This window comes from Marmota monax, unplaced genomic scaffold (genome assembly GCF_021218885.2).
Source record: "Marmota monax isolate L192 unplaced genomic scaffold, Marmota_monax_Labrador192_F-V1.1 WCK01_AAM20220418_F8-fsc00420, whole genome shotgun sequence".
In the NCBI taxonomy this organism is placed as follows: domain Eukaryota; kingdom Metazoa; phylum Chordata; class Mammalia; order Rodentia; family Sciuridae; genus Marmota; species Marmota monax.
Window position 1 is genome coordinate 383,207 of NW_026694467.1, and position 25,716 is coordinate 408,922.

Sequence of the window (25,716 nt, forward strand, 5' to 3'; positions counted from 1 at the left end):
CCAGGAACATTTTTATTTCCATGATGTTCAAGAAAAAGTATGTATGTGATGGGGAAATTTCTAAAAAGGTCCTCAAGATTCTTTATCCTTATTCATACCCTTCTATAAAATATACTTGAGAATCAATCTAACAAAAGAGGTGAAAAACCTCTGCAATGAACACTAAAGAAAGAAACTGAAGAAGACTTTAGAAGATTAAAAGATCTCCCACGTTCTTGTATAGGCAGAATTAATATTGTCAAAATGGCCATACTACCAAAACCACTGTACAGATTCAATGCAATTCCTATTAAAATTCCAGTGACATTCTTCATAGATATAGAAAATGCAGTCATGAAATTCATTTGGAAAAATAAGAGACCTAGAATAGCCAAAGCACTCCCCAGTGAGAAAAACGTAGCTGGAGACTTCATAATACCACGATCTTAAATTATACTACAGAGCTATAGTAACAAAAAAAGTCATGGTATTGGCATCAAAACAGACATGAAGACCAATGTAACAGAACAGAAGACACAGAGATAAACCCATATAAGTACAGTTATCTCATACTAGACAAAGGTCCCATAAACATACGTTGGAGCCTGTTCAATAAATAGTGCTGGAAAACTGGAAATCCATAAGTAGTAGGAAGAAATTTTACTCCTATCTTTACCCTGCACAAAACTTGAAGTGGACCAAACACTTAAGCATTAGGCCCAAAACCCTGATCCTACTAGATGAAAATGTAGGCCCAAGACATCATCATATGGGCTGAGGTTGTGTCTCAGTGGTAGAGTGCTTGCCTAGCACATGTGAGGCCCTGGGTTTGATACTTCACACCACATAAAAATAAATAAATAAATAAAGATATCCTGTCCAATTACAACTAAAAAATAAATATTAAAAAACAGACATCATCATGTTGGCTTAGCAACTGACTTCCTCAAAAAGACTCCTAAAGTACAAGAAGTAAAAATCAAGAATCAATGAATGGGAATGAAGTCACACTAGAAAGCTTCTTCACAGCAAAGGAAACAATAAAGAGCATGAACAGAGAGCCTATAGAATGAGAAAAAATCTTTGCCACCTGCACCTCAGATAGAGGATTCCTCTCCAGAATATATAAAAATCTCAAAACAACAACAACAACAACAACAACAAATAACCCAATTAATAAATGGGCAGAGAACTGAACAGACACTTCACAGAAGAAGAAATATGAATGGTCAACAAATATATGAAAGGAATGATTAACATCTCTAGCAATTAGAGAAATGCAAATTAAAATTACACTGAGATTTCATCTCATTCCAGTCAGAATGGCAACAATCAAGAATACAAGTAACAAGGGCTGAGGTGGTAGCTCAGTGGTAGAGCACTTGCCTTACATGCATGGGGCACTGGTTTTGATCCTCAGCACTACATAAAAATAAATAAGATATTGTGTCCATCTACAACTAAAAAAAATATTTTTTTTAAAAAAGAATACAAGTAGCAATAATTATTGGCGAGGATGTAGGGAAAAGGGTACACTCACCTATTACTGGTAGGACTGTAAATTGGTGCAACCACTCTGGAAAGCTGTATGGGGATTCCTCAAAAAACTAAGAATGAAACAACGATTTGACCCAGTTATCTCACTCTTTGGTATATACCAAAAGGACTTAAAAACAGCATATTACAGTCACATTAATGTTTAGAGCAGTACAATTCACAATAGCTAAACTTTGGAACCATTCTAGGTGCCCTTCAACAATTGAATAGATAAAAAAAGATATATAGACACAGTGGAATATTACTTAGCCATAAAAAGAATGACTTTAATGACATTTGCCAGAAAATTGATGGACCTAAAGACTATTATGCTAGGCAAGATAAGCCAATCTCAAGAAACTAAAGGTCAAATGTTCTCTTGGATATATAGATATGAATATAACAAGGGGAACATAGGGGAATTCTAGAAGTTCAATATATTAGAAAAAGGGCAATTAAGGGAAGGATAGGGGACAGAGAAAAGGACAGTGGAATGAATCTGACTTAATGTTCCTTTGTACATATATAAATATACCACTCTGAATCTCCATATCATATACAACTATAAGACTGGGATCCTAAGTATAAGATGTTCTCGATGTTTGTATAAATATGTCAAAATATACTATCATGTGTAAGTAAAAAGAATAAATTACAAAAAAGAAAAAAATATTTAGTTACAGTTAGACTTTCTCTGCTCCCTTGTGAATTTTCTCCTGGCTTTCTGTCATTTTCTTCAAGTAAGTGAGGCCTCGTCATGGACTCTAGCTTTGCTATTCATATTGTAATGTTCTCTAATACATCTCTGGGGGCTGGAATATTGATCTTTTATATTTCCTTCCCTGTATGTGTTTCAGGTCTAAGTGGACCAAGAGTAGTGTGTATAAGGCTGCATGTAAAACCTCCACGATATGTAAAGAGTGGCTCTTCTAAAATGCTGATATTAGGGAGATGTTTAGTGATATAACCCTGGGAATGTCATGGTGTCCATATTTCTATTCAAAGGGATATAAAAAAAATCTGCTTTCAGTTTTGGAAGCTTTGAAAACATTCCCATTGGGTAAGATTGGAAGTGTGCCAATAATGTGCAGAAGAAAGTAAACACATAGCACTCATATGTAGAAAGACAGAGAGACAGAACCAGTGTCACATCATAGGAAAAACATACATCCTTTGAAGACACAATGTTAACATCATCATAGAAACTTAATTCCTATTTATCATTTAGTGGATAATAATTAAAGAGATACCAGAAACAAATTATTCTTCACAACAAAATCAATAAAAGATCTGAAAAGGAAAATTTAAATAATTGCATAAGAAAAAACAGAGACATTTTCAAAGCAATATGTCAATTTTAAAATTCTAATTTGTTATAATGACAGCAGAATGCATTACAATTCATACTACACATAGAGAGCACAAATTTTCATATTTCTGGTTCTACAAAAAGTAGAATCACATCATTTGTGTCTTCATACATGTACTCAGGGTAATGATGTCAGTATCTCATTCCACTGTATTTCCTACCCTTGTGCACCCTCCATTCCTCTCCTTTCACTTTGCTCCATCTAGAGTTCATCTATTCCTCCCATGCTCCTCTCCCCAACCCCATTGTGAATCAGCCTCCTTATATCAGAGAAAACATTTGGCATTTTGTTTTTTTGGATTGGCTAACTTCACTTAGCATTATATTCTCCAACTCCATCCATTTACCTACAAATGCCATGATTTTATTCTCTTTTAATGCTGAAAAGTATTCCATTGTGTATATATACCACACTTTCATTATCCATTTATTAATTGAAGGGCATCTAGGTTGGCTCCACAGTTTAGCTATTGTGAATTGTGCTGCTATAAACATTGATGTGGCTGTGTCCCTGTTGTATGCTGTTTTTAAGTTTTTTAGGTATAGATGGAGGAGTGGGATAGCTGGATCGAATGGTGGTTCCATTCCTAGATTTCCAAGGATTCTCCATACTGCTTTCCATGTTGGTTACACCAATTTTCAGTCCTACCAGCAAGGGGACATCCTCGCCAACATTCTCACCAACACTTATTGTTTGTATTCTTAATCCCCACCATTCTGACTGGAATGAGATGAGATCTCAGACTAGTTTTGCTTTGCATTTCTCTAATTTCTAGAGATGTTGAACTTTTTTTCATATATATGTTGAGTGATTGTATATCATCTTCCAAGAAGTGTCTGTTCAGTTTCTTGGCCCCATTTATTGATTGAGTTACTATTATTAATTTTTTTTTGGTGTTAAGATTTTTGAGTTCTTTATATATTCTAGAGATTAGTGCTCTATCTGACATGCATGTGGTAAAAATTTACTCCCCAAATGTAGGCGCTCTATTCACTCCACTGATTGTTTCTTTTGTTGATAAGACACTTTTTAGTTTGAATTCATTCCATTTATTGATTCTTGATTTTAATTCTTGCACTAAAAGAGTCTTATTAAGGAAGTTTGGGCCTATCTGACATGATGGAGATTTGGGCCGACTTTTTCTTCTATTAGGTGCAGTGTTTCTGGTTCAATTCCTAAGTCCTTGATCCACTTTGAGTTAAGTTTTGTGCATGGTGAGAGAAAGGAGTTTAATTTCATTTTGTTGCATATGGATTTCCAGTTTTCCCAGCACCATTTGTTGAAGAGGCTATCTTTTCTCCAATGCATGTTTTTGGCTCTGTTGTCTAATATAACATAACTATAGTTATGTGGGTTTGTCTCTGTGTCCTCTATTCTGTACTATTGTTCTACAGGTCTATTTTGGTGCCAATACCATGCTGTTTTTGTTACTATTACTCTGTTGTATAGTTTAAGGTCTAGTATACTAATGCCACCTACTTCACTCTTCTTGCTAAGGATTGCTTTAGCTATTCCGAGTCTCTTATTTTTTCAGATGAATTTCATGACTTCTTTTTCTATTTTTTTGGGGGGGAGGGGTGCTGAAGATTAAACTCAGGGCCTTGTGCATGTGAGGCAAGAACGCTACCAACTAAGCTATATCCCCAGCCTTCTTTTTCTATTTCTATGAGGAATATCATTGGGATTTTTGTTGGAATTGTATTAAATCTGTTTAGTGCTTTTGGTAGTATGGTCATTTTGACAATATTAATTCTGCCTATCCAAGAATGAGGTAGATCTTTCCATCTTCTAAAGTCTTCTTTAATTTCTTTTTTTAAGCATTCTGTAGTTTTTGTTGTAGAGGTCTTTCATCTCTTTCGTCAAGTTGATTCCCAAGTATTTTATTTTTTTGAGACTATTTTAAATGGGTTAGTTTTTTTCTTTTCCCTTTCAGAGGATTTGTCACTGATATACAGAAATGCCTTTGATTTATGGGTGTTGATTTTATATCCTGCTACTTTGCTGAATTCATTTATTAGTTCTAGAAGTTTTCTGGTGGAATTTTTAGGGTTTTCTAGGTATAGAATCATATTGTTGGCAAATAGTGCTAATTTGAGTTCTTCTTTTCCTATCTGTATTCCTTTAATTTCTTTCATCTGTCTAATTGCTCTGGCCAGTGTTTCAAGAACTATGTTAAATAGAAGTGGTGAAAGAGGGCATCCCTGTCAAAGGAAGACACACAGACAGCAATATGCCAATGTTGACTAATACAGGATAATGATTGTGTGGGGTTTGCAAGGGAGTATTAGAAGAATCCAGATTATAGGAGGTGAGGAATCTTAGTCTGGTGGCTAGACATCTTTGTTTTCCCACGACAGTCCTGGTATATACCTGTTTCAATCTTAAAGTGTCCAAGTTTTAATGGTAAATTATAAAATCACTCTACTGTTAGAATATGTCTAAGAAATATCATGGAGGCTTTAAGGGATTAATTGGAAGTGAATATCAAAATTCTCACTCCATAAAATTGACATACAAGTCTTATAAATAATTTTAAGATTTCTGGTAGCTACATTGAAAAAAAAACAAGTGGCATTAATTAAAAAAAAAATATATATATATATACTGTATTTATTCCAGTATATTCAAGATATCGTTATTTCAACATGTTGTCAATTAAAAATTATTAATGATACATTTTTATTTTTTTCACACTAAGACTTAGATACATTTAAATTTTTAAGAAGCCACATGAAGCTATCTAATAAACTGTACTGGACAAACAGCCATAGAATGTATAATTTTTTGAATGTAAGTGTATTAAATTAGCTGTAAGTGACATATATATAGCTCCCATTTCCTAGCGTGGATTTTTGAGTCATTTATTGGCATTTAAAAATTAGGTTAGAGAATCCCTCAGCATTAAGATTCTGTTTTCCATTTTTGACTCTGTTTTCTTTTACTTTGATTTAATTTTCTATCAGGCCATTTAATTCTAAAGGCAATATGACCAACAGGACTTCTAACTTATTCTTTACCAAGATGAGCATGACTTCCTTTTTCTAAATAGTTTCAGCAAGTGTCCATGGATTGAGTCAAATTTAACCAACCTGGGGCACATGCCCATCTCTGAAGCTGGCACTTGGTCACAGGATGGAACATTCTGTTTGGTCATACACCCATTCCTGGAGCTCTAAGTGGTGGATTACATTTCATCCAGACATCATGCTGACCTGTGAATGGGAAAGGGCCCTGCCAGTAGAACCCCCATGCTGTTATCATAAGAGAAATACATGTTGGGATAGCAAAACGTTAGAAGTACTGGAATAATAATAATAATTGAAAAAAACAGGAAAAAGAGGACAGTTTACATATTCCAGGGGCATGGGTAATGTTGAATACTTCTGTAAAATCATCCCCCTTCCATCAAGTGCAAAGGCTTGTAGAGACCATCAGTGAAACTCTTCTTATATTTCTCTGACAATGGACTTTGTCATTGCTTTGTGACTTTGGATCCAAAATATCCAGTGTCAAGCTTCAGTGGGAAGATTGTGTTAAATGCATTCATTCAGCCATCAAACACTGGATTCCAGACTGAGTCTAGAAGGAAAACATCCATTCTATCCAGGTTTCTTTGGGACTTTTATCACATTCAGTGTGACATTAATGTTTCAGAAAGGATCAAGTTGTGTGATTATGGATACTCAACAATCCATATCTTAAAAAATGCAGACTATTAGATCTAAGAGCCTTAAGAATAAATGGAACCCAGAACAGCAATGACATTTAATGTTTTTTTTTTTTGTTTTTTTTTTTTCAGTACAGCAAGAGAATCCTGACTATAGTTGGAAATGCTGAAGAGCAAAGCTGTTTGGAGCAAATGAGGAATTCCAGAGTATTCTGTTACAGGAGCCAGGAAGAATCACAATAGAGAAAGACCAAGATTAAACTAAGGAAGGACCAGAGAGGTGAACTGTTCTCTATATGCTACAACCAACAAGGTCTGTAGAGCCCTGGTCCTGCCCTGGGCCTCAGGAGTGTACAGTGCTCTGTGGATGGTTGTCCTGAAGAGCCAGGTCCCCACACACCACAGCCAGTAGGAAATCACAGCTTCATTTACAGAGGTCAGAGTCTGAACAAAATTTCCCTTTTATAGAGGTCAACACAGTTAAGTGTTTTGCATGGATCTGTCTAGAGAAGGTACTATTGACAATGATCATGAGATAGTCATCAAACAATTGTTGTGACAAGTATATTCTTTGAAAAAAAATTTATTGGTACATTATTTTTACACATAGTAGTGGCAGTTATTGTGACATATTTGTACCTGCACATAACCTAGTTTGGTCAATGTCATTTGTCACTACTTTTCTTTTTCTTCTCCTCCTGCCCACCCATCATCCCCTTCCTCTACTTTACTGGTCTCCCTTCTATTTTTATGAGAACCCCACTCCTTTTCTTTCTCCCTTTTTCCCCCTCTCTAGTTTGTACATAAGAGAGAAAACACACAACTCTGTATTTTCTAAATTTGGCTTATTACATTTAGCAAGATGTTCTCCCGTTCTCCCCATTTACCAATGAATGACATAATTTCATTCTTTATGGTTGAATAAAACTCCATGGTATATACTATATTTTCTTTATATATTCATCTGTTGATAGACTCTTAGGTTCATTCCAGAACCTGGCTATTGTGAATTGCACTGCTATTATTATGGGTTTTTATGTATCTCTACAGTAAGCTGACTTTAATTCTTTTGAGTAAGTACCAACAGTTGAATATATGGGTCTGTTCCTAATATTTTGAGGAAACTCCATACTAATTTCCATAGTATTATGGTTGTAGTAATTTATCATCCCACCAATAATGCAAAAACCTTCCTTTCTACCTGCATCCTCTTTAGCATTTATTATCTGTATTCTTGATGACTGCCATTGTAATGGGAGTGAGATGAATTCTCAGTGTAGTCTTGCCTTTCCTTGATTGGTAAAGATGTTGAACTTTTTTTTTTTTCATATATTTCTTGGTCATTTATATTTTTTTTGAGAATTGTCTGTTTAGTTCTTTTAAAATTTACTTTTTATTGTTTCTTTTTTGGTTGTACATACTAATGGGATTCATTTTGACATAATTAAAAAGCATGGGATAATATTTGCTTAAATTCAATCCCTAGTATTTTTCCTTTCTTTCTTTCCCCTCTTCCCTCTTCCTATTCCCTTCCCTCCATTTTGCTGATCTTTCTGTAATTTACTTTTAGATTTTTGTGTATATATATATATACATATATATATATATATATATATATACACATATACACATAGGAAAGTTAGGTTATATACATAGGAAAAGTTAGGTTATTCTTCTATTCTTCTCTTTTCCCATCTCTCCTTCCTTCCCCTCAGTCCAATTCATTTAGCCCACCAGTGTTCCTTGGTTTTTGATGGACCCCCCTCCCCTTTCTCCCTTCAACACTCTCTCTTTCTATATTTTTTGACCTCCTTATTTTGGACTAGCTTCCATATATCAAAGAAAATATTTGATGTTTGGCTTTCTGTGTCTGGCTTATTTCACTTAGCACAATAAGCTCCAAGTTCCATGCATTTGCCATCAAATGCCATAATTTCTTCTTTTTGGCTAAGTAATACTCCATTGTGTATATACACCACATTTTCTTTATCTGTTCATCTGTTGAAGGGTACCTAGGTTGCTTCTGTAGCTTAGCTATCGTGAATCGTGCTGCTATAAACATTGATGTGGCCATGTCATTATAGTATGCAGATTTTAGATCTTTTGGGTGTATACTAAGGAGTGAAATAGCAGAATAATATGATGGTTTCATTCTTAGTTTTTATGAGGAATCTCTATACTGCTTTTCAGAGAGGTTGCACTAATTTGCCATCCCACCAACAATGTATGAGTGTACTTTTTTTCCTACATTCTTGCCAACACATTATTAATTCTATTCGTGATAATTTCCATTAGGACTGGAGTGAGATGAAATCTTAATGTAGTTTTAATTTGCATTTCCTGGATTTCTAGAGATGTTTAACATTTTTTTCATATATTTGTTGGCCAATTGTATTTCTTCTTTTGAGAAGGGTCTGTTTAGTTCTTTTGCCCTTTTATTTATTTATTATTTGTATTTTGTTGTTGGTTGTTTTTTGAGTTCTTTATATATTCAGGATATTAATCTCCAGTAGGAGTAGTAGCTGACAAAAGAGTCTCTCCTATTCTGTAGGCTCTTTCTGCTCTTTTTTTCCTTTGCTGTGCAGAAGCTTTTAAATTTGATGCCATCTCATTTTTTAAATTTTGCTTTTATTTCCTGAGCTTTAGAATTCCTACTGAGAAAGCTCTTATCTGTGCTTCTATACTAGAGTGTTTCCCCTATATTTTCTTCTCGAAGTTCCAAAGTTTCTTGTCTAATTCCCAGGTCTTTGATCCACTTTGCCTTGACTTTTGTGCAGAGTGAGAGGGATCTAGTTTCTTCCTTCTACAGATGGATAAACCAGTTTTCCTAGCACCATATGTTAACCAGGCTGTCTTTCCTCCAATAGATGTTTTTGGCCCTTTGTCAGGATTAGCTGACTGTATCTGTGTGGGTTTGTAGGCCAATGGAATAAAATAGAAGACACAGAGACAAACCCACACAGAGTCAGTATATCTCTAACTGCCACAATCATGTAAAACCTCCTCACAAGTGTGCGTGGGAGATAGGACACAGATTTGGTAGCACAAGACCTGCGACTGAGTTCTGATGCTGTCTCCATTAGCTATGTGACTCTGAGCAAGTCCCTAAAATATTCTACACTTTGTTATCATCTGAGATATGGACAGCATCCATATGAACCAGTAAACCTGGTCTAACTTTACCATTTTTTTTAGTTCATTCATTCGTTCACTAAATATTTATGGAATGTTTGAAATGTACATGACATTGATTTAGGCACTGTGTATAAGAAAGAATAGTTTCTGCCTTCATGGAAATAATTAAAAAGACATTTAATAATCTTGAAAATGATGATGATAATATTATATTAACAATGCAACTTTTTACTTCCTCGGGTAACTGTTTATCACCCTACCCTTTCATAGAAGCATTCTGAATGTACAACATCAACAGTTTCCTTCCTTTGCAGCAGATATGTTATTTTATCTGTCAGTTTAGGCAACCCCATAGCAGTTTTTTTTTTGTATTTATAATTGTCTCTGCACAGACTCCCAGAGCCCCCAGGGCCAAATCTGCCAAGGTTGTTGAGCGGCACCTCCCCTCACTCTCTGTCACAAAGGCAAATATGTCATTTATATGTAATTAATGATGAGGGAGTCAGGGGCCCAGCATTAACACACACCAATCAAGGCCCTGTCAGCCTCTGAGTTGTCGATGGGAGTTTTGTTCTTTTAGCGATATTTATTGTTACAAAATGCTGCACAGTCTAGTGGGGAAAGGAAGTGCCTTGGTGGCATTAGGGATGTGCCTGCTTACAGCAAGCCACAGGGCCTCAGCTCGATCTGCTGATTAATTCAAGGCTCTGCAGGCTGAAGTGGATGAGGGAGCTGGAGGGAATAATTCTTCTGTTTAAAATGTGTGTGGTGTGCATATTCTTTCTGATTGTGATCTAGTCTTATTCTCTGTAAGCCCAGGGGATTTAAATTTTTTTGCTCACCCCAGGAATATGATTTTATTGAGCATTTCCTGGGACCAGCACTGAGCTAAGCCTGTGGATGATAGAACATGATATAGTTTTTGAATTCAGAAATTTTGCATTTAGTTGATGGGGAAAGGGGGTTCCCTGCAGATAAGGCAATCATAACTGGAAGAAATCTTCAGAGTTCTTGTTTCAGGAATCCTTTCCATTGAATGACTTCTTAGTGCTTCTCTTTATTTTCCTGGTTATGGTTAGATGGATAGAATAGAAGGTCATAGCATGCAATTCCAACTCCTTACATTTGAGAGAAGACAGAGAGAAAGGAGAAGCAGGTTCGCTGTGCACTAGATTTCAACATATCTTAGTCCACCAAAAACAGAACACTCGTATGCAAGTTACATGAAGTAGATTTATTATTACCAATAGAAAGGGGTAAAAGAAGTCTAGTGTTCATTTTGAACTCATCTCCCACGGCTCAGGAAAGCATCTTAGGGCAGATGGAATCTGCTCCATGTTTCCTACTTGCATTTCAGCCGAGGCACCCAAGAAAGCAGCCTACCCTGGTGTAATACCTCTGCAATAACAGTACCCAATAGGCAAAAGTGTTGAAGGACATTCTATTTTTAAGGGGGCACTGAGGTAGAGCCTGGGCTTTCACCACCAACCCCTCGATATCTCAGAATATTATATTCCCACATATTCTATAATAATTTTTAAGAACTATGTATAATAAAGGGCGATAAATTGGGTTGGTCCAGGGCCAAAAAATGGCAGAAAAAAAAAAAACAGAAAAGATGACATCCTTTCTCCTCTCTCAAGGCTCAATGAGAGCCAAAAGTATGAAAAATGTTAGACAAACCTCAAGCAGTTCTATGCTGTATCTATAGAATATGACAGACTTTAATTCATGGTCACCAGACTACATATGTTGGATTTTTGGTTCTGGGGCATTGACAATGTTCCCCTCTCCCTGCGCCATGCCTTGGTGCTTGTCACTCTTTAGGACTTATCCGTATTTTAAATGTTCTGTATAATTTTACCCATCTCTAACAAAAATTCCTGTTGCTCCAGCCCTCTTGCTTCTTTCCTTATTCTGTTTGCTCTGCAAACTTATCTCTTATCCCCTTCCCTGTCCTTCCAGTCATGGTTTTCCTGGGTCACTATGGCCACTCTCTCGGTGTCAGCAATTTCTCACTCCTTTCCCGGTAAACTCCCTACTTTTGATACATCTGACCATCTGCTTCTCTGCTCCTGCTCCCAGATGGCTGTATGCTGTAGGTAGGGGAAAAGCACATGGCTACACAGGTGTGGTTTCCAACTTTAGCTCTCTTCCTAGTGCTGTTCTGCAGTCCTCTTATGTGGCTCCATTTGGTAACTTCATCTGTTTCTCACTGCAGATCTTATACAACTTCATCCACCCCTCAAATTTCTTCTGCAAAGATGGACTTGCTTTCTGTTATCACTGAGTGAATTAGGGCCATCAGCCATGAACTCTCTGAATCCTTCTCCTCCAACTGCTACAGATTAACTCACGCCATGGGTGTCTTTCTTTATTTTTTTTTTCTTTCAAATGAGTCCTTTACACAAGGATTATGCTGTATGTAGATTATTTGGGAGGTGATCCCAGGAAATATTAGTAGAAAGTGAATAGGGAAAGAAGTCAATCATTAAAGTCTGTGTGACTAGACAAGTTCCCTCTGTAAGTAACTGGAGCTTAAAGCTACCTACAAGGAACTCTGGAGCCAGTGAAGAATAAGTGCTTCAAGTTACCCCATCAAGGTTTGGAGGGTTTACACACCAATTCCCATCAGTCTGCTATTAATTCTGTACAACTCCTGGTCTGCTGTAATCCCTTTCTCTTGGAAGGGAGAGTCTTTGCACTAATTGATTAAACTTTTGGGAAGTTAAGGTGGCACATACCTAGCTCTGACACATTCTGTATTCTCTTTCTAATTGTTATGGTTTGGACACGAGGCGTCTCCAAAAAGCTCACATGTGAGACAGTGCAAGAAGATTCAGAGGGGGAAATGATTGGGTTGTAAGAGTCTTAACCCAATGAGCAATCTAATCCCCTAATAGGGATTAACTGAGTGGTAACTGAAGTGGTAGGGTATGGCTGGAGGAGGTGGGAATTGGGGCATGGCTTTGGGTATATATTTGTATCTGGAGAGTGGACTCTCTTGCTTCCTATCACCATGATGTGAGCTGCTTCCCTCCTTCATACTCTCCCTCCATGATGCTCAGCCTCACCTCGAGCCCCAAGAAATGGAGCCAGTCCTCTATGGACTAAGACTCTGAAGCTGTGAGCCCTCAAATAAACCTTTTCCCCTCTACAATTGTGCTGGTAGGATCCTTTAGTTCCAGTAGTGAAAAAGCTGACTAAAACACCAATATATTATTTATCTAGATGTAGATAAATTATTATTTATTTAGGTGTAGACTCATTTCCTACACTAGATAAAATTCAAGCCATATGCAGTTCATTGAGTACAAAATATCTCTTCGTACCCAACAACTTTCTTTCCCACTTCTTTTTGCTTAGGAGGAGCTCTTTCTCTGGATGTTGGGTGGTCCTGCATGCAAAAGCTAGCCAGCAGCTTCATACTGCCCACCTCCATTCTTCTGATGTCTTCACACCTGACTTCTAGTCTGAGCAGAACTTAGATTCTCACCTTTCTTCTATTTTCAAAGAAGATTTTCCCTTCTTATAACCTCAAACCCACAGCCCCCATATATGTCAAGACTTGCTCCATCAATTTTCTCTTCTCTTTAATATAATCCCAATCTTTCTATTTATTGACTATTTTCTGATGGTCAATAAACAGAATGAACTGTCTCATCTTAAAAAGCAATTCTCCCTCTACTCTCACTTTCAGTTTTCCCCCTTCTTCATGTCCCATTTCTTGAAGGCATAAAGTGCACATGCTGTCCCTCCTTCCACAGTATTCATTCTCTTCATCTTTCTGCAGTCTGGTTTCTGTCCTTCCACTCAATGGAAGCTGTTCTAACGGGATCATCAGTAACTTATTGATACCAAATCTGACGAATTCCTTTCAGCCCTCATCATATCTGACCTCCCTGAGAAATTTGACACTGGCAAGTACTCCATGATTTGTGTGGCTTTCTACTTTCATTATTTCCATGAGTCCCTTTTCTGTTTCCCTCTGATCTCCTGACCACTCCTTCTCTTTACCTTTTGTGATTTCTTCTCCTATTCTAGGAATTACTCATACCTTTTCCATTTAGAATTCTGTACTTGGGAGGACTTGTCTTTATGCCCACTTTTCTTTTCATTCTACACATTCTTCCCAGATAGATCCTAGCTTCTCCCAGATCATGTTGATGAAACTTCTGTATGTTGATCATTTGTACGCTTGCGTGTGTGTGCGTGATTGTGTGTGTCATCATTTCTGCTAAGCAGTCAGTTGGAGTATTCAAATACCAGCTGGGTGATACTCAGGTAAGTTAACTATAACATAATTAAATCAAACTCACTGGCTTGTTAAACACTGGGTGATCCTCTTTTATTACTATTTTCAATACATGGGATCATCATTCATCTACCCACTCAAGTCAGAACAATTGGGCCAAATATTTTTCTGCATTTTCTGTACCAAACATCTATGTGGTACCCAATCCATACTTCTTTGTTTGCTGTATTCAACGTGGTCTTTGACTAGAAAAGTATCTGAAATAATTTCTAAAAAGAGGAAATGTTTATTTTGTCTCATAATTTTAGAGGGTTTTAGAGGTTTAAGTTCCTGATCAATTGGCCTCATTGTTCTGAGCCTGTATTGAGGCGGCACATCATGGTGGACTCAGGTGGTAGAGCAAATCCACTCACCTCATGACCAGAGATGTAAAAAAAGAAAGAGAAAGGGTCTGGGGTTCCTTCCAGGACATACCCTCAATGACCTGAAGACCTACCACTAGACTTCATCTCTTAACTATTTCACAATTGCCCAATAGCACCACTTTCCAATCTAGGGAATGAGCCTTTAACATATGAAACTTTCGGGGACATTGCAGATATAAAAAATTCCTAACTCTGGCAGGTGAAGATTAAAGACTGATGCTTGTAAATTGTTAGTATACATTAGAGAATTCTATTAAAAGGTCAGAACAATCCACAATTGTCATTAATATGCATAATATCCAGTGATTACTAGATATAGAAAGGGTCCTATTTATCTTTGTATCTCCAGTATTTAGCATTATGTGAAATAAATGAATGGATGACACCTACTGCTGCTACAAACTGACTATTTTTTTTCTAGTACTACCAGGGATTGAACTCATGAGTGCTTAACCACTGAGCCACATCTACAGCCATTTTTATTTTTTATTTTGAGACAGAGGTTCACTAAGTTGCTTAGAGCCTTCCTAAGTTGCTGATGCTGGCTTTGAACTTGCAATCCTCCTGCTTCAGTCTCCTGAGCCGCTGAGATTACAGGTCAAAAATATCTCCTTATTTTACTTAATGCTTAAACTTGCTCCATGCACCAATGGATTATTTAGGCAGTGAACTTATTGTGTATGATATTATATTGGCAAACATATGACATTAAACATTTGTCAAAACCCATAGAATTACAACACTACCTAAGTGATTCCCAATGTAAACTATGGACTGTAATTAAAAATAATGTATTGACACTGGTTCATTAGTTCTAACAAATGTACCATACTAGCACAATATGTAAATCATTGTAGAAACTGAGAGGGTGAATGGAGGAGGTAGGGGTATATGGGAATTCTCTGTACTTTCTGTTCAATTTTTTTGTAAATCTAAAATTACTCTAGAAAATTGGTTCAATGAAGAAAAAATAGCTGCACAAAATAGAACAAAGTGTTTCTGTTACCTGTAAATAAGAGAAGTGGTGTGATTGGTTCAAGGTCAATAATTGAATCAAATACAGCATTTAAATTTTCATAGTGCTACACTTTCCTTAAAACCTTATTCTCTACTCTGCATTTTTTCTTACATTGAGAAAGCTGCACAGTTACTAAAGAATGACTTTTAAATTTTCATTCAACTTTTTGTCAGGGATATGGCAACCTCATCGTTGACATTCTCCTTTGGGCACTTTTGGAAAGAAAGTCTTAGGTAGAGAGGAGTTTATTAGGGACTGTATGAGAATACCCTTCATAAGACTAATTTAGAGTCTTTATGACTCAGTGGAGGCTGTCAATCCTAAGTTATTTGACGTTTAATTCCTGCTGATGTAAATTTTATATGACAAATAGTTTCATTTAATTGTGTCACCTCTGGCTTATATACACCATAAAAGGTTTCAGTTTTAACAGCCAGCAACAAAAGAGCCCTGGCTGAGAGGGATAATGTCAAGAAGTTGTGCAAGGGCATGGCTAATTGGGGAAGGGTGGGTGGCTCTGTTGGAGGAAGGACCTCTGGAAGGAGGCTGGGCTTAAGACGACATACTAGCACTTGTGCCTTTACTAAGAGTATGTAGGCTAGCAAGGGTACTACTTTTTCTCAGGACTTTTATATACTCTCCTTCCTGTTTCTTACTTCAGACATCTGCACCTTCTCTGGCTCATGCTTTCTGAGGGATTTTCACAAAACACATTTTACTTTATAGCATGCTATAACATGCACTAATAACCACATTTCATGCAAATTCCTTGGCTTTTTTTTTAATGTTTTGTTTTAGAAAGCTTTTTTTTTTTTTTTTTTTTTTTTTTTTTGCTGCTGGAACTAAAAAAGACCTGACTAGCACAATTGTAGAGGAGGAAAAGTTCATTTTGGGTCTCAGGGTTTCAGAGATCTCATTCCATAGACAGTTGGATTTATTCCTCAGGGTTCCAGGTGAGGCAGAACAACATGGCAGAAGAATGTGGCAGAGGGAAGCAGCTCACATAATGATCAAGAAGAGAGAGAGAGAGAGAGAGAGAGAGAGAGAGAGAGAGAGAGAGAGAGAGAGAGAGTCAGAGAGTCAGAGTCCATTGGTCGAATACAAATATATATCCCCAAGCCACACCCCAATTCCACTTCTCTAGCCACACTCTACCACTTCAGTTATCACTTAGTTAATCCCTATCAGGGGATTACTTCACTAATTGGGTTAATTAATGAACCCAATCATTTCTCCTCTGAACCTTCTTGCATTTTCTTACATGTGAGCTTTTGGAGGACACCATATCTAAACAATAACATATTTCTTATTGTTTCTTTTTAGGACAGGACAGTAGAATCCGTTGACATAATTATACCAGCATGGAATATATCTTCTAATTCAGAGACCAGTACCTGTCTTTCTCCTTCTCTTTCCCCATCCCCTGCTCTCTTCTCTCTATTGATCTTTCTGCCATTTACCCATAGTTATTTTTTAAAAATTAATTTATTGTGGTTGAACATGATGGTGAGAATTACTGTGGTATATTCATATATGTATATAAAAAGTTATGCCAGGTTCATTCCACTGTCTTTCCCTTTCCTATTTTTCCTCCCTTCATTCCCCTTTGTCTACTCTACTTTTATCCCCACCCCCCTCATTCTGAGTTAGCTTCCACCTATGAGAGAGAACATTCAACATTTGTTTTGGGGGGATTGGCTGATTTCACTTATCAGATAGTCTCCAGATCTATCCATTTACTGGCAAATGTCATAAAGTCATTCTTCTTTATGGCTGAGTAACACTCCATTATATATATCACATTTTCTTTATCCATTTATCTGTTGATGGGCACCTAGTTTGTCTCCATAGCTTAGCTATTGTGAATTGTGCTGCTATAAAATTAATGTGGCTGTGTTGATGTAGTAGGCTGATTTTAAATCATTTGGATATATACCTTGACTTTTTAATCTTTGTTTCTTCACTGTGTTGGGGATCATGGCATGAATTAATACTATTAAATATTGGGAAAGTACTGGTTTGTATCTATTTATCATAGGCTTTATTGAGCATGTACTATATGTCAAGGTCTACAGTAATTTAGATATTCTGGAAAACAAACCATCTTTGCTCCTAGATCTGGAAAGTTCTGAAATACCTAAATAGACAATAATAAAAGGCATATGGGTACACAAAACTTTATGGTATATTATAGGCTTTCGTGTCTATTACAACAACCCTTTCTAAGTGACTACAGTGAACATGATTATGCTATTTAATTGGAGAGGACTCAGGTCCGTGGTGTGAGAGCTGGTTTTCCACTCCTAAGGTATGACATGCTGTTCTCATCACACTTCATGTACGTGCACCACCCCCACCCTACTACAAAGTTCCCTAGTAAAATGCAGTCTCTTCCAACGTGTTAATAACACAAATCAGGTAACATTTTTGTATATGCCATTGTTGAAAATTCCATGGTCTTAATGCTAGGCATTTTTTACATTTCTAAATATAAGGAAATCAGTGTAGAGACTTGTCAATGCTGGTTCAGTCTTCATGCTAATATTCACGTTAATACTTCATTAGAAAAATATTTTACTAGAGACCCTGTATATTAGGTATTTCTTATTTTGAATTTAATATTAATTCATAGCATTAACATTTGATTATTGAGTATTTCTATTCTCTGTGAAACATGATACCTGGTCAGTGATTGAGGATGACTCCTCTTACTACTTTTGCCAGATATCTCCCATTTACTCCACCTAATACATTCTTCTGCTTTCTCCACAGTTTCCTGTCCTGTTCTCTGCCTGGGGAGGATGCCCTTTATGAACTCTATTAGTGGGCTCCTGTGCCCTTGGAAGAAAACCTCCCATTGAATTTGGCCTATGAAGATATCTGGCAGGGAATCAGAGAGGGAGGAAAGGGAGGCCAGGATGTTTATTCCCCAGACTCCACCTCTTTGAGGTCCTCTTGGCCTGACTCCACTGGTCCTCCTAAAGTGGCCTTCTCTCCTTCCTGGATCTCCTTCTCCTTGTCCCTTCAAGTGTGAGGGGAGTAGCAGTAATTTACAAGAAAACTTTCTTATTAATAAGGGAAACATGTTGTATATAAATAATCTCCTTATTAAACCCCTTTTGAATTATCCTAACCTGGGAGTTCTTCTGTTCCTTGCTGTGACCCTACTTTGCATTGGGATCTTTCAAGTTCATGAACCTTGAAAGTTCTGTGTCTGCACACTACCTCTCCCCTGGTCTGTCCTTTCCATTAAGAGCCTTTTTTTTCAAAGTAAGTGACCCAGGTCAGAGAACCCAGGCAATGAAGCCTGGAAAAAGTGTCTGTAATGTAAATGATTGGCTGGGAGTGGAGGTTGGACAGAACTTGAAGGGAAAGGTAACCTTCTGACAAGAAGTTTTTCTGTTTCTTGTCCTTGAGTGACTCACGGCAACTCTGAGGTATTTTGAGGTACACAGAAAGAATTTGCCCTGAAAGGTCTATTTCTAAAACACTTCCATACATATATTAGGGAAATTGAATAGTGCAGTGGGAAGAGACTTGAAAATTAATTTGTGATCACCACTTACTAGTCTCATCATTTGTTGAACTCTCTGAAGCTCAGTTGCCTCTTCCATAAAATGCAAATTATATTGATAGAGGCCCTTAGCAAATGATTGATGTTTTATTATCATTTGACATTTAATGCATTTTAGATAGAAATATATCTGCTATAGAACTATATAGAAATATGTATTTCTAGAAGTATATTTTCTCTAGACCCTATTTTTTTCCTTAGGAAAACTTCATTTTATGTGTGTGTGTGTGTGTGTGTGTGTGTGTGAGAGAGAGAGAGAGAGAGAGAGAGAGAGAGAGAGAGAGAGAGAGAGAGACATAAGAGGAATTATGGGTTAATTAATGTTCACCCTGAAGTTCAGTTCATCCCAAATTATCCATCAGTCAAAGTCTGATTATCCAAGGTTGGGACAATGTCAGTTGACATCAGCCTAACATGAGGAAACTTTTGCATTTAAAGATTCTGGATTGATAATATCACATTGTATTATTAAATGAATACCTCATTAAATTGTTTAGGAAATAGCTGAATATATGCTCCAATTTTCGAAGACCTGTGTTAGAATCTTCAGATGTAAAAAAAAATTAAGAATCCTCGGACATTTTCCTCAAGGGGACACGAACCCTATTAGGGAGAAAGGACAAGAGGTGACTTATTAAGACATAGGGTAATTTATTTCTTTCATCATTTGTATGTATGTGGTGTTGGGGATTAAACTCAGAGCCTTGAGCTTGTGAGGCAAGTGCTCTACCACTGAGCTACATCCTAGTCCATTTATTTGTTATTATCTTTTGTCTGTCAGTGCTAACATAGCTCCCAGGCCACTGAATCATAAAATTTTGTTAAATTTTAATACATGAATTACCAGCAATGTCAGGCATGATATGCGAAAACATTAAGTACATTAGAAATCTGCAAGAGTGGGAACTCATTGAAGCCCTGAAGTTTCATGGAGATGTATCGGGGCCTTGATAAATGTGTAGATTTGAACAGATACAGAAGGGTGAGGACCATGTTTAATAGGACTGCTTAAATATTTGCTTAGTATAGATTCAAGGAAATAAAATTATCAAGTAAAATAGTATGAATTGTAATAGAAGATGATTTGTAGACTTGAGTTCAATAAAACTCAATTTACATAGACAATCTGGAAGTTTGTATCATTTAAAAAAAAAAAACATAACCAGCAGCATGTTATGTGAAAGCACAATTTCACCATAACTGTATTAAATCTTTTAAAATTATTTGATCACCATGAAAATGATAGGTGACACCATATCTCAAAAATTATTTAAATGCATCAGGTAAAAAATTTAATAAACGGAACAGGGACAGGGTAAAATAAAAGCAGACTGATTACTTTGAGGAAAGAAAGGGCTGGAAGGATTAATATTTGGTAAAGAGGCCTAACAGATGGGTAAAAGAGAGCACCTTGGCTAAGTGCAGGGCCCCATGAGATGGCTGTTTATGGTGCAGACAGCAAGGGATTAATAGGCAGTGTGATGTGAGAAACGTACGTTTTTTAAGGAAATGTGATATAAAGGGTGTGTTCAGCAGACATGCAGGAATAGTCATGGTGAATGAAAACATTGGCTCCAGGCTGCTAGCTGGAGCAAGTATGAATGAGGAAAAGATGTGAAGTGTGATTTGAGGCTGCAGATGGGGGACACTGGGGGCAAGGAGATTAGGGGCTGAGAGGGGAGAGGTCAGATCCATTATCAACACTTCCCTGATACTTTAAAATGAATCCAAGCATTACAGGACATTCAGATGTCACTTAGGCCCAATAAATGGCAGGAGTGCTTAAGGAGAAGTCCTACAATATTGAGGGAGAAGTGTGACATTAGGGGAAAATGGAATGTTGAAGAAGCACAGGAAGGGTTTGTATTGGGCTAAGCCTGTATAAGCATTGGGGTGTCAGTAGAGTTCAGGGGCTGAGAATAGGGCTTACTCTTGCATTTATTGGTTGTTTGATTTTGGATAAGGCATTTTAACATTTTTGTGCTTGAGTTTCCTTCAATTTTAAAATAGGATTGTTGTGGAATTTTAGTGAGATATTTCATTTAATAGCAACAGAAAAGCATCTGGCATATAGTAAATGTTAACCGCTCTTGTTGGTGGCAGTGTTGTATTATTGCTGGAGGTGGACTTTCCCCCCCCTGGTTCTTGTATTTGTAATGTTATTGTTGGAAATGCTGTCCTGTCTGCATGTTGTTGCTATTGTTATGTCAAGAAAAGAGAGGAATGGATCGGAGGTATATAGGACTACTCTGTAATCCTTTCCAAAAGTTGTGGGATGCTCCAGGGATTGTTGGGAGGATGCTTCAGTGCCCTTTATGGGTATCTCATCTAATTAGCATCCTCCTATATCTCTTTGGACACCAGAATTCTGTTATGCACAAAGTAACTGTCAGATGAGAAGCAATGTAAGGATTAGAATAAACATTTCATGTTTTCTGCAAAGTCTGCCTTACTGGGAGTGGAGGGAAAAGTCTGGACTGACTTTTTGAACTTAGCCAATCTATGACTCTTTCTGGTAGGCAGCTGGGGATACCAGCCTGACTTTTGCCTTTTATGAGACCCACGGGTCCCTAAGTGCCCATTCCTAGTCTTGGCTTAATCTCGGTTTTCTGCTTTTTATGTGGGAGTTTATATGGGTGTCATCTGTTTTGATAGGCTTCACTCCATAAGGTGAGCTTATGAGCTTTGCAAAAACCTCAGCCTGTTTTTAGTACCATTTGGGTCCTCTGTTTGTCATTTTTGTTTATCTGTTTAGTCATGATTTTTTCTTTTCTTCCTTGGTGTGGACTGATGAAAACAAGTAAACATTCTTGACAAGTTTAAGCACAGAGTTTATAGCTTTTGCTATGTTTTTGATTATTCTATATTTGTTTAAAACCACTGCTGTGTGAGAACCTGTTTTGCATGATGAGTAAGACATGGTCCAGGGCTGGAGTCATGGCTCAGTGGTAGCATGTGTGAGGTACTGGATTCGATCCTCAGCATCACATAAAAATAAATAAATAAAGGTATGGTATTGTGTCCACCTATAAGCAAAAAAAAAAAAAAAAAAAAAAAAGAAATAAAGAAAAGAAATGATTAGAATTCTATTAAAAAAAAAGATGTGGTCTGGAAGGTTTTTACCTTTTGTGTACACTGAGATAGGAAGATCAAAATAACTGGAGTTCAGATTAAGGACTTCATGTTAGTTGAAGAATGGCATAGGGTTTCCCAGGTTTGGGCTTTGGCTAATGACCCTTCCAAGTTAGATGGAACCAAGTTGCTGAGTACATCAAGCCCTTATTTGGCTATCATCATATTAGCTGTGAATTGCTTCATAGCATTCACTCCCTTGCAAATTTTTTAGTAAGAAAGAGACAGGAAATCAGGAAAAGTTCCAGATCTGCCTAGGATGGGAGGATACGTCCTGCCACAACTAGGGGCTCTGGAGAACCAAACAAATTGCATGCAGCACACACTATGCTTACTTCTGCTGTTAGTGGTAGTCTGGTTGCGGGGGAAGAGGTTTATGAAAGAGGAAAGGGGGCTTGGAAAAATCATCACATATCTTAATTGACAATCTTCATCTCAAAGAGTGGTCTTGGATTAGCCTTAGACATATGCAAAATCCTTTCCATCATCTCATGTGATCAGGAAGAAATCTGGTGAGGAAAGGATAGATCCGGAATTAATAATGAGTGTTTCTTTTATTACCAGTCCATCTGGGGGAAGGAGGTTCTGCTTTACAAAAAGAATGATTTAGGATATATGGCATGACAGTGATTTTTCCCCTTCACAAAACAATAATGATATTTGCCTTAGCCTTTCATTATTCAATGAGCTGATTTATGTATTATTTCACAAATTGTTAGTTGTTTTGTGAACTTAGTGGGTCTAGGGATGGGGTGGAAAATGTGCCTTCAACTATTAGAAGCATATCCATTGCATATCCTATGTTTATATGTATTATATAATATATTACATATATTCAGTTATGTCTTTTTCAACATTTTTATACTAAGTTCTCAACCATGTTCATCAAATGCATGCATGAAGTTAGACTGAAAATGAAATTAATTTTTTATCATCAAGTTTCAAATATATACTGATTCTTTCTGTAAGTATATAAATGGATGTTCCTTTATCTCTAGATCTTTTTCTAAGTGTATTACAATTTGTCAGTTTCCTTCTTAAATTGTGATTCTCAAATTTAAACACAGTACATTGTATGTGGTTAAATAAGTGTTAACTAAAAACAAAACAGAATAATTATCACCCATTTAAAATATCAGGCTTCAATTGATGCCACAATCCACAATGAGCTCTTTGCCCCTAAAATTTCTGGAAATTTTCTCTTTAGTTGATGCTTGCTTGGGCATATTTTTATCCTCAGCCTGTTTGTGCAGTGATTGTTTAGATACAAGTATAAGAATTTACATTTATCTTTGGAAAGATAGTGACATCTTGCAAGATTCAGCTCATCACCCTGGCCTGTTCAGATGCATTTGAAACTGGATGATAAAAGATTAACTTCATTTTCAGTCTAACTTCATACAGGCTTTTGATGAGCATGGTTGAGAACTTAGTATAAGAATGTTGAAAAAGACGTAACTGAAGATACGCTTCAGTTCAAGCTGTACCGATGCTGGTGGGTTCAATTCCTAAACCTGATTGAGGCTCAAGGAGCACTAAACTATAGCCTGGCTCCTCATTCACTCTCTTAGCATCTTTCTCACATGAGCCCTCTGCTCTTCTATCTGTCCATCTCTCCTATCCCTCTGACAGTTTGCTCATGTAAAGGACTAAACTAAATGCCTCCTGTATATGGTGTACCTTTCTTTTGTGGATGTCCACATGACTGAAACCCATACTAATATCCCACGCTAGTGGATCACTCCTTTAGGCAGTTTTAGTATTCTCAGTACAGAAATACTAATTAAACTTACAGTAGCTAATGTTCCCTGACACTTTAATATGTACCTGGTCTATGCTGACTCTATTATACTCATGATTTCATTTATCTTCATAGGAAATTCAAGGCACTGCTTACTATTACTGCCCCGTTTTATAAATAAAGAATATTAAACTTGGGGGGTTTAAGTTACCTGCCAAGCTCACCTAGATGGGTTAAGGTTTGAGCATAGATCTTTCTGATGACAAAACCTGTGCTCTTCTCAAGTCTTCCCTTGTGGGTTGTAAAATAAAGCAGTTGGTTGATTGTAAAGTACAAGCATTGGGGATGAAGACTAATTCTAAGTTTCTGTTTCCCATCTAACAATGATACTTCACAGAGGACTGATAGTGAGCATGCAGTACTGCTTAACATGTATGTATTGAATGAATGAGTGAATTAAATAAATGAAACGATGTTTTGCAGTATTCTTTTTCTTCTTCTTATGCAATCCTCTGGGGACATTTTTTCAGATAAGGTAGTTGATAATATGTGCTCATCTGAAGTAATGGCAGACAAAATTCAGTGGGCCTCATGAAAGTTTCAGGAAGCATATATTTCTGGGAACTTTTCACCAAGTTAATGCTAATTTATTTGATATAAACTAGGGGAAAAATCAATCTTCTTTTTGGACACATTTTTTTTTTTTTTGCAGCAGTTTGATCTTTTCCTTTCAATCAAGTCAAAAAGATTTTAGACATTTGGGGGACTTTGTTCCTTTCCTAAAAGTAAAATTGATGAAGTTAATAGGGTGAGATAGGGTGAATCTACTGAATGAGAAGAATCTAATTAACAGTCTAATTTTTCCTTGCATATCACCTCCCTTATTTTGGCTTTCTGTGCATATTTTACTTTAGAGCACTTAAAGTTAACATTTGACAATCTGACATCTACAGTTTTGAGGGGTGATGTGGGATATGGCATGCTTAGCTTTTTATTGTTACTCTATTATCAGGTTGCCAGGTAGATCCATATTTCTTCATAATCTGTCATTTGAATAGAAATAATAGTTATTGCCCATGCCACTCACATTTTTAGGGTCTGTCAATGTTTTGGGTATCCAAGGGTACCTAGGAAAAATGATGATTTCTCTGCTCTTTAACTCTAACTTTTTGACTGATCTTAGGTCTCAAAGCACAAATTTCCTGGGATGACTTTTTCCTGAGAGGGTTTAACCTGAAGGGGAACTGTGTTAAAAGGAAAGAAAGAAGAGTGTGAAAGTCACCAAAAATGGGCAGGGTGGCCCAGAATTGGGAATCTTGAGGCACAGAAAAAAAAAAAAAACTTATCTACCTTATAGTATTTACCAGGGTGAACTTTTAGTTAGGAATATTAAGGATGCCTGGGTAAGGCCCATAATAGGGGGAAATACCATTATGCTCCAGTGTAATGGGTGGGGCATGGTAGTTCCTGGAAATACTTCCCCACTGTTGTGTAATAAATTGCTATAAACTTAATGGCTTAAAACAACACCTGCTAAGTTCTGTCAGTCACAAGTGAGGGCTGAGTTGGCTAGGATCTTTACTTAAGGTCTCAAGGTAATGGTTGGGCTGAGCTCTTATCTGGAAGCCCTCGAAATAACCCTCCTCCAAGCTCTGCCAGGCTGTTGGCAGAATCTGACACTTTCTGTTGTGGGTCTGAAGTCCCTGTTTCCTTGTAGGTTGTGAGGGAATTGGTTTCAGTTCTCCAGGCTTGTCCACTTCACTCATATTGCTTCCTCCACTTTCAAAGCAGGAATGGTGCATTGAGTCCTTCTATTTCTCTCTCTCTCTCTGACATGCCCTTCTACTTTCTTTTTCTCACAGTAGAATGGAGAGTTATGCTTTT